The sequence below is a fragment of the Vidua chalybeata genome, chromosome 1, assembly GCF_026979565.1.
Source record: "Vidua chalybeata isolate OUT-0048 chromosome 1, bVidCha1 merged haplotype, whole genome shotgun sequence".
Taxonomy (NCBI): Eukaryota; Metazoa; Chordata; class Aves; order Passeriformes; family Viduidae; genus Vidua; species Vidua chalybeata.
The window spans coordinates 13,589,478-13,603,340 of NC_071530.1; the positions used below are offsets into that span (position 1 = coordinate 13,589,478).

A 13,863-nucleotide genomic window follows, 5' to 3' on the forward strand; every position below is an offset into this window, starting at 1 on the left:
TCTATTTCAGTTGGGATTTTTTTTTTTTTTTTTCCCTGTCATCCTCAGAGATTCTCTGCAACTTGCTATCAGTCCTTCTGGTAACTTTGCAAGTTTGAGGGGTTTAACTGCAATAAGCTCTTTAATCTTACAGGACTTAAAAAAAAAGAGGCAACATCCACATAATTACATACTAGGATAAAAAATTATGGTTTTCACAATAAAAATGCTTTTGGGAGTTGTTCTCATTAAATTAGGCATAAAGATTTGGAGTTTGAGTTTCTGTGTAACAGCCTACCAAAGGGGATTGGAGGAGGTCAGGTCTGGTGTGCAGATGTTTATTTCAGCTGCAGGCAGCTGGCCAGTTTTAGCAGTGCAGGACTTGAGCTGGGGACAGTGGGCGCTGGAAGGGCTGGTGGGGGCTGAATTACACTGACTTACACCACTTTTTTCTACTGAGCTGCTGTACAACAGCAGATGCGCTGGAACGAGGGTGGGAAGGAAGGTGCTGCCTCTGTGGGTGTGTGTTTGACTAGTGGAGGAAATCAGGTAATGAAAGAAGAATTAAGACTTGAGGGAAGGGAGCAGTGGAAATAAACAGTAATAAAAAGTTAAAAGAAGTTAATCTTGTCTTTCTCACAGAACTGTGAGAAAAAGCATCAATGATTTCACAAAAACCTTTGTTAGTCAGAAGTGTTTTTTTCTCCTCTTTGTTCTCATTTAGGGTAATAACCTTATTCAAAGTAGCAGATCTTGATGAAAATGATAATTTAATAATCTTTGTCATACCTATTAATTTTCCTATAATGGAAAACAAACTATCAGATTCCTACTACTGCAGGACTTTTAAGCCCTCTACAACCAAAAAAAAAAAAAGGGTAAACTTTTTTCTTGTCTAAACTATTTTATGGGATGGCTGTTAGCCAAGGAGTAGATGAACGAAGCAGTAACGTACAAAGAATTGTTTTTACTAGTAATCCTTATATAGGTACATTTTTGACTGTGGTCTGATTGAACAGAATTATGTAGTTCAATCAAAAGTATTTCAGACACAGAGCCTTGGTCTGGGAGGGCTTAGTATTCAGGAGGAATCCACACCTCCTCACTTTTGAACTGCGATTTGATTGTGTTGTGATCTTTTTTTTTGAGTTGTGACCTGTAATGCTGGCACTTGACAAGGGCAAAAGACATGCTTCTTTCCATGGTTCATACAGGTTTAACTTTTCTGAAAGTTGTCTTGTAGCAAAACAGTAGCACTTATTTGATTAAAATGTAAGTCCCAACTGATTAAAGCATTTCACCCATATCTGTCTTCAGATTAGAAAGGGCAAGGAAATGAAAATCTGACTTTTCTCACTGGCTTGTGGTAGCAATTAATCAAACTTTCTGTAATGAACACAGTCAAACTTTATTGCTACCATTTCTGATAAGCTTTCTTAAATACTTCTTTGAAGAAGGAATTTTAGAAGTCGTAAGATCAACTCGGCTGTAGTGTTGTTTTAAAGGGGAAGATGTTTTCCATGATTATTCTCTCTTCGCATCGTTTTAGTTTTTTCCTAACAGGGTCTTTTGCATCATGTGTCAAGACGTTGCTTGAGAACAGTTTGCTTTTTGCTTTAGAGAAGTGCCAAGATTTAATCTCCAGTTCAATTGAGGAGAGAAAGAATTAATAGAAATTTTACTGAAAACACAAAACAACTAAAACTATGCCAGTTTTAGGCAAACACAAAACAAAACAAAGCCCATTCTGTACTTTCATGTAGAGAAGTTCTGTTATGAGAGAAAATGAATGTTAAAATTTACCACTGATTTTAAAGAGCTATTTATACATTGGTAATATAGACACAAGTTGCTTGTATGTGAGAAATTGATAAAGATCTTCTAGATGTTACTCAGTTTCTTTTTCTTCAGGAAAAATAGTGACAGATTAATTTGGGGTAATACACAATCATTACAGAAAATTTTGGTTTTGATGCAGAAAAGGAAGAAAGCATTGTAAATTTAAACAAAATACAGTTTTTTTTTTTCTTAACAGTGCTCTTATCCACCAATGGCTTTAACAGAACACCCTGTTTCTCTATTTACATATACTGTGTATATACATTTGTCTGTATTGGCCTTAAATGATCTAAGCAGACCACCAATTAGTTGTAAAGAGTCCTTCACAGCATATTCTAAAGGTTGCAAAAGAACCATGGCTTGAATCATTATTGGATGCTTTATTGTAGCTTGAAATAAATGTTGCTTAGCTCTTCGGAGATGTCTTATTCCTCTTCAGGTGGTTTACTTCAGAGTTTATAGACATTAATTTATTTTTAATGCTGTGATACAGGATCACATTTCTTATTTTCACCTGTTTAAATTTTGCCTTTTCCTTCCAAGTACACTCCACTGTTTGTGACACCTGACTATTTTTCATTCTCTCTTTTCATGTTGCTGTCCACTGTATAACTTGGCTGCTCTATTTGAATACAACTTTTAGGAAAGAAAGGTCCATTGTAGATACACGAGATCACAAGATGTAGATACTGTTCTGATCTTTATTTTACTGCATTTTAAAGTAATTTACAATAAATGTAGTTGTCCACAAGCCTGGGCTACTGATACCTCACTTTTTCTGTATTAAAATACTTCTTCTTTACCTTCTTGTAGCAGATGCTTGGGCAGAAAGCAATTGTCCTCTTGGGTGAGGAACTCTAACAGGAATAATTGCACAATGTGATTTAACAGTTTTTATTCTTACTTTGGGTGTGTGAGGACACGAGCAGACAGTGAACAGAGAACACTGCCGAGGTGGGCTCCGAGCTTCTGTTCCCAAAAGTTCATCTGACAGCAGAGGGAGTCTTGATTCACACACCTGAATTACATGCATACATTTCAATTATGCTGATACAAATTACAAGGGAATTTTTCTCTGGCACAAGTGTATTGGGACTGTTACGAAGTTGTGGCTGGCAGTACCTCACGTCAGCCACCAAATATTGAGCCTTCTAGCTTGCAGACTTAATTACAAATCCATGGTTTACTTCTGCAATCTGTTGTGCTCAGCGGTGCTGGGACTGGTGATAAGTCTATCAGTTTTTACTAGGTCACTAACACATCACCAGCATTAAATTCTAAATTGCAGCTTCTGTGTACACTGCCCGGGCTATCTCTGATAAAACATTAATCATTTCAAGGTTCCATTCAAACCCATTGATAGAAATTGCAAAATGTAATTTAGCTTTGAGAATAGAATTAATGTTTTCTAATAGCTCTAACCTATTCTATGATTTACTGGTTCCACTGCTTGAGGGTTTTCATAATCTAAATTGGTGATTACAGATGATACATAACATTGTGTATCATAAATAGGAATTACATGTCTGGTGAAAATGATAATGGGTTTATGTACCTTGTATGTATATTAATACATTCAGTAGTGTATTAAAGCTTATTTTAGAATTGGAAGATGATTTTGCCCACATATAGATCTTCCCATCTCATTCAGTCAGTGAATCTGCTACTGTGTACTTGTCCTCCTCTAATTTCATAAATACGTGTTGCGTCAGAACATCATAAAATTAAAGGTGTACCTGTGGAATCTTGTTTTCTATGATATGCTCTTCTTTAAAGCATTCTTCTTATTTTTTGCTTGTTAAGACTATAATACTGTTTATGATTCCCGAGGAAATTTTAGCCCAGTGCTTGATTGGTGATGAATGAATTTACTGGTTATGTCTGGGAGGATTATTTTTGCGAAGCCAAGTCCACCATTGGATGATCTTAGTAAACATGGAGAAGATGACATGAACATCTTTATGGACAGTGGAAGTTTTATATACTTTCATTAAAGATTTAATATGTACTGTTACTTTTCTTTGCTGACCCAAATTTTCACCCTGCAGTGCTGACGGCCAGTATTGCGCTGCTCCTTCTCTCATCATGGGATTGGTGGGTCTACAGTCTTTGTCAACAGCCAGTGGTTTTGAAAGGCTCTTGCTGTTGTAGAAATTGAAAATATCTTGTCATTAAAAAATATCATAGAATCATAGAATGATTTAGGCTGGAAAGAACTTTCAAAGGTCATCTAATCCAGCTTGCAGCCATGGACAGGGACATCTTTCACTAGACCAGGTTGCTCAAAGCCCCATTAAACCTGACACAGAACACTTTCAGGAATGGAGCATCCACAACTTCTCTGTTGCCCCAAAAGTGAGGTATTCATAACTTCTCTGAAAGTAAGTGTGATACCTGTAGGAAGTTACTTGGACAAACTGGCTTATAATAGTGATCTGTAAATTCTTCCCTTAAACATTTAATTTAAATCTTATGAAGAGTAGATGTTAGGATACCCCAAATATTGCTTGCTTTTCCTTTTGTTCTTTATGTGAAGATATGCAGTAAAAGTTAAAGTCAAATTTAAGCAAAATTAAAATAAATGTTGAGTGATTTTTTGATGGAAATAAACTATACTTTTAAACAAGGTATTTCTTATCAAACAGTGCAAATTCATGTGTATTTCTTATTTATTGTCTATACATCTAATTATAGAGAAACTTGCTTGAGACAAGACTTTCAATGAAACAAGGATGTCATTTATTACATACCTCTTAGAATTTGTAAAGCACTCAGCTTTCATGGTGATGACCATTTATTATTATTTTTATTATATAAATACTTAGATAAAGAGAAATGGGTGCCAGCAGTGAAATAAATAAAACCCTGAATTGATCAATAACTCAATTTAGTTGAGAATTTCTTTAGAAAATACAGTGGTATTAATCAGGAGAGAACACTTCAAGTATAAAATTTGATTTTCTTAGTGGAAAATCAGTTTGCTATATCAAAATCCTAGGGTCTCTTTCCCCCTTTCTCTCCCCCTCAAACAATTCTTCTTCTTCAGTAAAGCTAAATCAGATTTGTCTGAATCAGTAATTGGTGATTATCTTCTAACTGCAAGACATAGTTGAGCCTCTTTGGTTAATCCTATCTTGCTTGCCATCTACAGTGAGGCACAGCAGAGCAGGGAGAGAGAGGACTGCCATGTGGTTTCATTTTTCCAATCAGGGGTAATTATGCCCAAGAGCTCTGCAAATTGTGGAGAGAAGGACAGTTGCACCTCACCAAAGAGATGTGAAATGGTTGGGGTGGAGGATGACTTCCTGCCTAAGTGTAAGGTTCTGTGGAAGCAGGGAGGGATCCCAGGTTGTGTTCCCAAGTCACAGAAGATGCTCAGTTGGAAGGGACCCTCAAGAATCATAGAGTCGAACTCCTGGCCCTGCAGAGCCCCATCCCCACGTGCCTGAGAGTATTGTCCAAACGCTTCTTGAACTCAGTGTGGAAAAGTAAAAAACCCTTGTGGAAAAGTTTCTGTAGTTTTTAAAGCTTTTGTGTGTACTCTTGCGTGATCTGTTCATTATTTGGACTAATGAAGTATTACGAAATGAAATTTACCTAATGGAAAAAAATCCCTACTTTATTCTACACAGAAATTAAAAATGAGAAGTGAGGATTATTTATACTTATGCAATTTTCTATATTCTATTAAAAGCTGGGTTTTGCTTCACACTTGAGGAAGGATTTATCTGCACTAAAGCATCATTATTATTATTGTTGTTGTTATTAACAACGGGGTAGTCTAATAAAAGTTATCTATCACTTCAAATCCTGACTAGCTTGTTTTAGTGATGCATCTTAACAGCACTTTGTCAAAGATAACAGTTTCTGTGGAAGTAAGTCTCTTCTGAGAGATGTGGAGAACCTTTTGAGTGACCCCTGTTGGAACCAAAAGGGTGATTTATAATTTTATTAGCAAAGTTTTCTCTTCTAGACAGCTTCATGAGATGTTTTATGGGAAAAGAAGTGTTTCAGAAGTCAGCCACTAGTTTGTTCTTTCACATTTATATCCCAGAAAACCTGACTGCACCCTTAGTGCCAGGTTTATGGCTCCTTGGCTAGAGTCCCTATTGCTATCAGAACAATCCTGTGTAGTATGGGGAAAGCAAAATGGTAGTGAGATTGCAATTTCATAGTTTATGAATTCATTGTGCATCCTCTCTCTCTAGTCTGTGTTGCTTTCAATTTTGGAGAGCAGATCAATATGATAACTTATATATCAATCTCTAGGTAATGTTGCATAAAACTAATAACTGTAAAGGAACTTTTTCATAAATTGCTGATATTTATGCCTTGTGCTCTTTTAAAGCATTTTGACAGTATTTTGATATGCGCTTTAGTGATACTGTGATGGAGGAAGATTTTTTTAATGTAAGTCTTTGATATGTAATTTTGTTAGTGCAATTGTATATATATAAATATAGATCTACATATATATGTTTCTTCCAGAGCTTCCCATTTCAGTTTACCATACATTTGAAATTATGTTGCTTCAGCAGAATGCTTTGTTGTCTTACATATTGCTGTAGAAAATATACTGACAAAAATCTATTAGTTGTTCCAAAAAAGCATCTTGACAGTATTAGGACTGTATCTTGTGTGTTTGTATAATACAGTAGACTGAATTTTCAGGCCATGGGCAAATCTTGTGTATGCAAAATCCATTTTTGGGTACTTTGTGACTGTCCTTAAATCCTGTCTCTTAAAATGTCAGTTGAGCAGAAGCAAAGCCTCTAAAAAAGCTGTAGCACAACATCTGTGATTTCATCAAATTTCCTGCTTCTTGTGTTTGGTGCATTGCCTGAGAGTGCCTGAGATGCAGCCAGGCTCAAAGGCTCAGTCTGCAAGGTTAACATGGAGACATTCACATCATCAAGTTAAGCAGAAAACACTTAAGAAAGGTTGTGGGGGGAAAAAAAACTTAATTTCTTAATAAATGTTATTAGCATTTATAACTAAGTAACTTCATATAGATCTCCCCTTCTCCCCTCTTCTTGAGATCAGCCAGTACAAATAGTTAAATGTATGATATGCTTGACATTCCTTGTGAGTCCCAACTCAGAGTATTCTGTCAAAAACTTAAGAACTGCAAGCAGCTGTCCAGTCCTTGTAGGGGAAGGTGTAGCACTGATTCGCTGAGTAGTTCTTGCACCTTGTCAGCTCTGGTCAACCCTGTGGACACCTGTCAGAGAATTAAAGATCACAATTGCCTCCAACACTGTAAAGGCCACAAGAAGGAGCTTGCTGTGAGATAAGCACAGAAGAGAGGAATTTGCATCAGAAAGGAGCTAATTCCAAGCCGGACAAGAGGTGAGGTTTGGTTTGCACATCCTGGTTAATGCATCTGGACAAAAATTCCCCGCTGTGGCAAACTGGGAAAGGAAGCAACTGCTTATACACCCATCACTCCAAGGAATGGGAGTGGCATCTACACTCCGTAGATACCTGGAACTTGGACTGTATAAGGGTGGTACCCATGGAAGAACAGCTCTGGGACTGCCACCACTGAGAAGCACAGGGTGGAAGAAGGACCAGCTGGATGCTGCTGGATCCATGATGGGTGGTTGTATCTTTCTGCTTAATCTGTCTCTCTTGCTCTCCTTTCTTTTTCTCCCCTTCTGGTACCTCCTTTGCCCCCTTCCCCTCACTTTGCTATTCCTTTCTGTCCCTCTGCCTCACATTTACTGTTAAATAGAAGCTGTACTGTGGCTTTTGGTCTTGTTTGCGCCATAACTCGGGCAGAGGCATCTCTCAATAATTGAACTGCAACAGCACCATGGTGTTCTGGCATAAGAATGAAAATTATGTGTCCTTAATTGTTATATTTAACTCTTGCTCTTCTTGCTTTCTGTATTTGGCAGTAAGATTTCAAATTCCTTTTCAGAAAGTGCTGAAACTACTAGTGGTGTGTAGTTTGTTTTCATTTTGTTCTGGACAAATTACAGTAGTAGAGTGGAGCCTGTAACTTAGGTAAAGTCAAACACAGAGATTTTGTCCTTTAAAGGTAAAATATTAGTAACTGATACATCTCTTTTAGGCTGAGAAGGTATGACAGTAGTCAGATTTTTCTTCTGATTTCTAGTAAGCAGGAAACTGTCAAAGCTTGCTTTATTTTCTGGAAAAATGTTCATTTTCTTGTGAGACATTTTTTAGTGCCTTAAGCAGTATAATTACTGCTCTTCTAAAGAATAGGGTTTTGTTTTGTTGAATTGCTAATTGCGTAGTTTTACTGAGAATTGGTATGTGCATTTTCCTCCCATCCCCCCAGTGATTGCAAAAAGACACATGGGGTTTTCCTCCCCCCTTACATATTTCTTATGTATTAGACAAAATTCAGAGTGGATGAGCAAGGAATAGTAGGCAAATTTCTGACCTGTTTCTCTTGTAGTTCCTGCAAGTCTGTCAGAATGCAGTTTCTGAAAATGAGTAACAATTATGAAACTTCAAGCTACTTTTTGGGGCACAATAGCAGTGTGCTACTTTCAGCATTTGCATTTTCAATACTATTGTGTGATGGTGCATGATGAACCTGGCTGGTGAGGTCAGAGCAGCTAATTTCCTGCTGATATGAGTTGGCTTTTCAGAAATGGTAACAGGATTAAAATAAATTCTGTGTCCAGAAAATGTTGCCATCTCTAGTTGTGTGATTGCAGATTTTGAGAATGTATATGTTCATGGATATTATGTGCTACATATGAAAGAAATAATTACCTGATTTGGTTGTTTGAAATCTTAATTCTCGTTTCTTAGATAATTACTGAAGACACAATTTTATTTAATTGTTTGAATTTTCAGTTTAATAAGTATTTTTGTAATTGTGGCTTCTTTTTGTTCTGTTTAGAATTCAATGAGAGATGAGATTTTTATTTTTTTGGTTAGTCATTAGTATTCACATCTCTATCAGACTGCAGTTCAAACTCTTCACTTGTTTTTGTCACAGAAGATGATGGAGCAAGGTTGCTTAGAAACACTGAGCCACACTCGCAATGGGAGATATCAATCTGTTCTGTGTATTCACCTGCACATGCAGGGCAGAAAATTGAGTTTTTCTGCAGATTATGTTAATTCATTGCAAGTTTGTTTCATCTGTAGTATGCTTAAATATAGAAAAACAGACATTTTGTTTTATTAGATACTGTGAGAAAATGTACACTATCGACTTTTTTTGAAACAGTCATTTCAAAGTATGACAGTTCTAATTTGCTTGCATGACTTCCAGAAAGAAAGTGTTACTATTCTTGGCTGAGTTAATCAACTTGTCTTTTATTGACAAGTTGCATAAATTGGAGATTATTTCATGATCTATTTATAACAATTTTTTGTAAGTTCTCAGCTTTAGTCTTCAGTTCAAGAAAATATGTCTGCTTGACTACCAACAGCAATTACATTTTTCCCTAATCTCGTGGAACTCTTGATCTTTTTAAGACTGGACTAAAAATAAACCAAGTCGCTCAAGTTATACAATTTTTGATCTTTTCAGCTCTGAGTAACTTTGCCTATTTTTAGACCAGCTGTAATTGTACACTAATGTGCTGGAAAAGATAAATGTAGCTTTTAATCACTCTTAACTTCTAAGCATTTCAATTACTACACTTATTAAATATGCTGAAAATGCATATATTTCCTCCTGTGACTCTGGAATAGACTTTAGTGTATTTTCAGGGGACTTAAAATTTTTGTGTCACTGAGCTCCTACCTCTCTCTTTAACACACAAGTTGTATCGGGCGGTTGTTGACACAGGACTCTGCTTTATTTTCCTTACTTTGTGCTGAACTGATCCTCTTTACATCTCAAGAGCAAGAAATCAGGATAAAAGTTGCACAGCAGTGCTTCTGTAAAGCTATAAAATTCTTGTGGATAGTTCATACAGTAACACAACAGAAAATTAATAGTATAACTATAGTGGTGCCGATGTAGTAACAAACCAATAAAATGGCAAGTGTGAATAAGCAGGAAATAATTTAATTCTCAGTTCAGTTTTCACTTAAGATTTTAATAAAAATCAGAATGAAGTTATGTAATTTATTAAAGCATGTTACGTGTTGCTAATAATTGAATTATTCTGATGCCCATAGACTTAGATGTTTTTAAGCTGCATCCTTTTCTGAAATTTTTGCATGCTTAAAGGTAATTGAGTCTGACTTTTCATATAAATCATAGACTCTAGTAATATACCCAATACAACCCCCAAAATAAACCAGCAATTTATTATGACTACATCCTTTGGAGTTACAGGAAAATATTTGGCAAACTTTCTTTTCTTTAATTTATGATGAACACAGTATAATGTTAAGGAGGAAATATCTCTAGTACTTTATGGTGCCACCATTGTCTCCTATAGCTTCTCTTTAGATCAGGTGTGGGTCACAAGAAAACAAGAACCCAGAACTACGGTCTTTGTCTTTTTACACTTCTGTCTTTTCCCCACATTGTCCTGTCACAATCCCTTTTATATTTTTTTTGTTGAACTCTACTTTGTATTGTATAACTTCGTTATATTATTTTTAATTTGACTCTGCATTGATTTCCTAGTCTGTGCAGTTGGTTTCCTGCCTTTCTGTTGATGCAGTAGGTGGCTGTATGTTTGAACACAGCTACAGATGAGGTATCTGGGCAATTATATCTGGGCAATTTTCAGTCCTGTAGTTTTTTATTAGGAAATATTATTTTGAAAATACATGCATATAATGCTGCAAAGTCAAAACACTACCTAAAGTCAGACAGGTAACTTGGCAATGGTAAGGAGCCAAATCTTTCCTGAAAGTAACACCATGGAGATGAGTTTTCAGGAGAGCAGGTAAGGTGTACTGATGTGTTAGAATGGATGAATCTATTTCTGTGGCAAAGTAAAATGTGCATTCTTCATTACACTCTTCAGGTTGTTCAGACTGTGCATGAAAACAATCCAGAATTAAAGCCATCCATGTCAGTAGTTGCTAATGCAACTTCACTGCAAAGTTGTGCTCTGAATGAGATCCCAGCAGAAAATACAAAACCTCCTACATGTATTAGTAAGAGGAATTCTCAGGGGAGAGTCTGTAGATCAGGTAAGGCAAAGGCATGAGGAAGCAGAGCCAAAAATATTCTCAAGAGTAAAATTGAGAGGGAAGCAAGTTGAATATGCTCTCATTTTCTTCTGAGTTTGTCTTTGTTTCTTTCTCCTGGCTTTGTGATGAGTCCTGCCATTTCCTTACTGTAGGAGTCACCAGCATTTTGTAAGAGCAAGTGTGCCCAAGCCTCTGCCTGCTGCCTTCAGGCTGCAGTGCAGCATGTGTCTTTTTGCATTGTTTGCTATGAGCTGTTTGCATCATTTTAGAGCATTTGACACCAGATTATGAGGTCCAGTATTGCAGCTTGATTGTTTGGGTGATAGGGGCAGGATGGGATTGACATGCTGTATTGATGAAAATGGAGTTGGCTGTTACTACAGACTCTTCTTGTTTATTTGTTAGTGAAGATCCAGGTAAAGCTGTTCTCACCTCCCTTTACTCACCCTAATGATTATTTGAATTAATATTTCATAGCTCTAGGGTAGTTATCTTTTTCACCTCTTTTGATCTCCCAAAAAACCTGACTCTCAAAAACCCCAGAAACACCCCAGCAAAAAAGCAACAACAAAAACCCCAAGTAAAACCAAATAAACCAGTCCCTCTAAGATGCTGAATACCAGGTGCAGAATTCAGTTTTTGGTATGACAGTGGTTGATAATGAAGTTGCAGGAGAATTTTTAATATACCTGAACAAGATTTTGTTATCCATTTGGTTCTTCTTGGTCTGAGTTTCAGAAAGTTAAGATGTAGTTGTAGATGTATGTTTGTAGCTTCTCATGACTAGAATGCTCACATATAGCAAAGGCACCATTTAATTCTAATGCTGCCTTCTCAACGTGTTTAGTGAAGAAAATTAGGGGGCTTTTCCTTGTACTAAAATCAGAGGGTAGGAATTTTTAGAGTAATCATTTCTGTGAATTCCTCTGGAAGGTGGGTAGGAGATGGTACATGGGGGAGAGTTCTGTGTGTTTCAGGAACGAGAAGGATCAATTGGTGCGAGCTCAAACACACTGCAGTAGGAAATGGGTGTACAGAAACTCTCTCTCTTGCTAAAGGGTAGAAGTCAAGAGAATCCATATGTAAGGTGGAAAGATTTTAAGGTCTTAAATAAATTTTAAAACTGGAAGGCAGCATTATAATGTTTAAATCGAAGTGGCTGTACTTTGTTAGGCAGAGATAGTCATTGTCTTGAGCCCCCAAGTCTTGTATTTGTGCTAGAGAACCTCCCATTATCAAATGCACAGTAAGACTATCTTTTTTTTTCATTTTCTGTAATGCCAAGTTAGTTCACAATTTGAGCTTGTTTAACTGGGCTAATTTGGTGTCATTATCAGTCGATATATCAATTGAAAGTGGCTTGTGTTTTGCTGGTATTTGGGAGCTTTTATTAAAATAAAGGCCTCTGCCTCTATGCAAAACACATACATCCTTCATTGCCAAAGAGTTATTTAATTCACTTTGTGTTTTGTGACATTTTACTCTTTTTTTTTTTTTTTTTTGAGGTAAATGAATTGTTTTTCATTTCAACAGCAACGCATTGTTGCTGTTTTTCTCAAAGTTACTGATTTTTTTTTTTTTATCCTACTTGTTTAGGACAGGGCTAAAATTTACTGAAAATTTCTTTGACATACAGAAAGGAATAGTAACTTGCACATTTTTCCCCTGTATGCATTTTTCGTTATAAGAAAGATTTATGGTTATAATATGACCCTGTGAATTGAGCCACTTTCTGCAGAGCATTGTTTCAGCACCTAAAGCACCAGGAATTATTGGTTTGCATGTTCTGCATTTTGATTTCCGTCCTATAAGGCTGACCTTTAGTTTCTCTTCATTTTTGTCATTGCCTTTCTTTGTGCTTAATGGGTATCAGTGTTGCTTTTTCTTCATATTGATAATAGCTTTCAGTAACTTCTGTCTTTGTTCACTGGGAGAGATAAATAGTTTAAATCTTGATTAAATGCCATGTTAGATGTTGAATTATTATCAATAAACCCCTTGCTCTAAAATCATGTGTAAATCTGAGTGTATTCTTTATGTTCCTCTGGAACTGCTGACTGTGTTCAGTATGCATTTCTGGTGCAGCTTTGATTTCAGAGTGAAATGGAAAGCATTGTGAGAAAAGGGAATATTGATTTTTCTTCTAGTTAAGCAATGGTTTTCCAGGTGACAGAGCTCAATTATATTATACTGGTTATTGGACTATTCAACATATGCCTTTTTAGTGAAGTGATTCTGAACAGTAATGTCCTATATCTTAATTAAACCAATATGTTGAGGGAGGTTGGATAGAACATACATTTGAAAATGTAAATGTCAAGTATATTGTGCCAAGGCTTATCTGTTAAATACTGTGAGGTTACTGCCCAAATGAAGCTGCTGGGAATAATAATTGTTCAGCCTTTTCTTTTTCTGTTGCTGTGTAATTGGATCATGGTGTTTGTCCATTTGATAACTACCGTAAAGTGTAAATTAGAGTAAGTTGGAAATGGATGTAAAAACATGTTATTTAAATTTTTAATTACTGAGTTGGAGTAGGTGCTCCATGGGAGGTCAGTCTGCAGGCCTCTCCCAGAAGCCTTGTCAGAAAATTCCACTTAATGGTAGAGAAAAATGCTGAAAGAGAAGAATTGTCTCAAATGGCAAAGACAGCTTAGTCACTTTAAGGAATTAAATGCACGCTTTAGAGCAGGTGAGAAGCTGGCAGTGTGTAATGCAGGCATGGTTTGTGTTCTATATATACTCTCCATATTGAGGTATGCTGATTCTGTGCTGTGTGGGCATGTGAGTGTGTGTGTGTAGGGAATCAGTTTCAGTGAGCAGGGATATATTCATGGCCTGTTTGGGAAGCACTGTATAGATTTAGTTAGGTGGGTTGCAGATTCTATATTGATCTAAAGCCATTGCAAATAAAATGAAATGAATGGTAATAGGATCCCATTAACCTCGTTGATTTAT

The 13,863-nt window shown here is 36.4% G+C and overlaps 1 protein-coding gene across 23 annotated transcripts in view; it reads left to right on the top strand.

Moving 5' to 3' along the window:
* Window positions 1-13,863, top strand: part of PARD3 (par-3 family cell polarity regulator) — a 487,425-nt gene that overhangs the window by 139,870 nt on the left and 333,692 nt on the right. The gene's annotated exons all lie outside the window — the stretch shown is intronic.